This window comes from Chrysochloris asiatica, unplaced genomic scaffold (assembly GCF_000296735.1).
Source record: "Chrysochloris asiatica unplaced genomic scaffold, ChrAsi1.0 scaffold00673, whole genome shotgun sequence".
Lineage (NCBI taxonomy): Eukaryota > Metazoa > Chordata > Mammalia > Afrosoricida > Chrysochloridae > Chrysochloris > Chrysochloris asiatica.
The window spans coordinates 129,169-130,023 of NW_006409191.1; positions in this window are offsets into that span (position 1 = coordinate 129,169).

Genomic DNA, 855 nt, shown 5'->3' on the forward strand with positions numbered 1-855 from the left:
GGGTTACTAGTTTGAACCACCAACTTTGCAGTTCAAACTAAACTTACAGTCCAGTGCATTACATTAACCCATAATAACATACCTGGAGTGTGTATGTATATATATATGTAATATATAGTGGATGCTAATATTGTTATGTCATTCAAGGCATGAAATATACATATATATTTATAGATTTATATAGATATAGATATTGATCTTCCATTGAACTCACTACACTAAGTACATTTCAACATGGAGTTAACCTTGATTCTGCTTTTTGTCTAGATCTGTTCTGTTTGACACATGATACTGTTTCTCTAAGTTTAGTTGATTTGGACAGGTTCCATAGAAACACAGCTTGAGGAAGAATTTCTTGCTATACTGATGTTATTAACAGCCTTCACAGACAAAATTAAGTATGAAAGAGTGGATAAAGCAGGGAAAGAGCTAAGCAAGGTGCCAGGTATAGCCAGAGATTAACCTGACCCTGATCCAATGGATTCGCGTTGTGAAGTGAATCTCTGTGAGACAAGAGAACTAATCCTTCATGCCCTGAATGACATAGCAATATGAGCATCCACCATCATCAGTTTCATCATCTACAAAATGATCTCTGTAATTTGAAATGATTGTGATATATTTGAATTTCATCAGTTAGGAAGCCTTTAGTTCTAAGAAGAAAAAGACCAGACTTTAATATTCTTAAGCAAATAAGTTATATTTCATTACAAGGAAATTATTTCAAACATAGAGGATGTACAGCAACAGGAAATAGGTTCCATTTAGTCCTCTGTGAGGTGGGTTCCTCATCGACTTGTTCCCCTCATGGTCTCCTGGTTGCTGCAGCAGATGCTGTCCTATACACACATGATG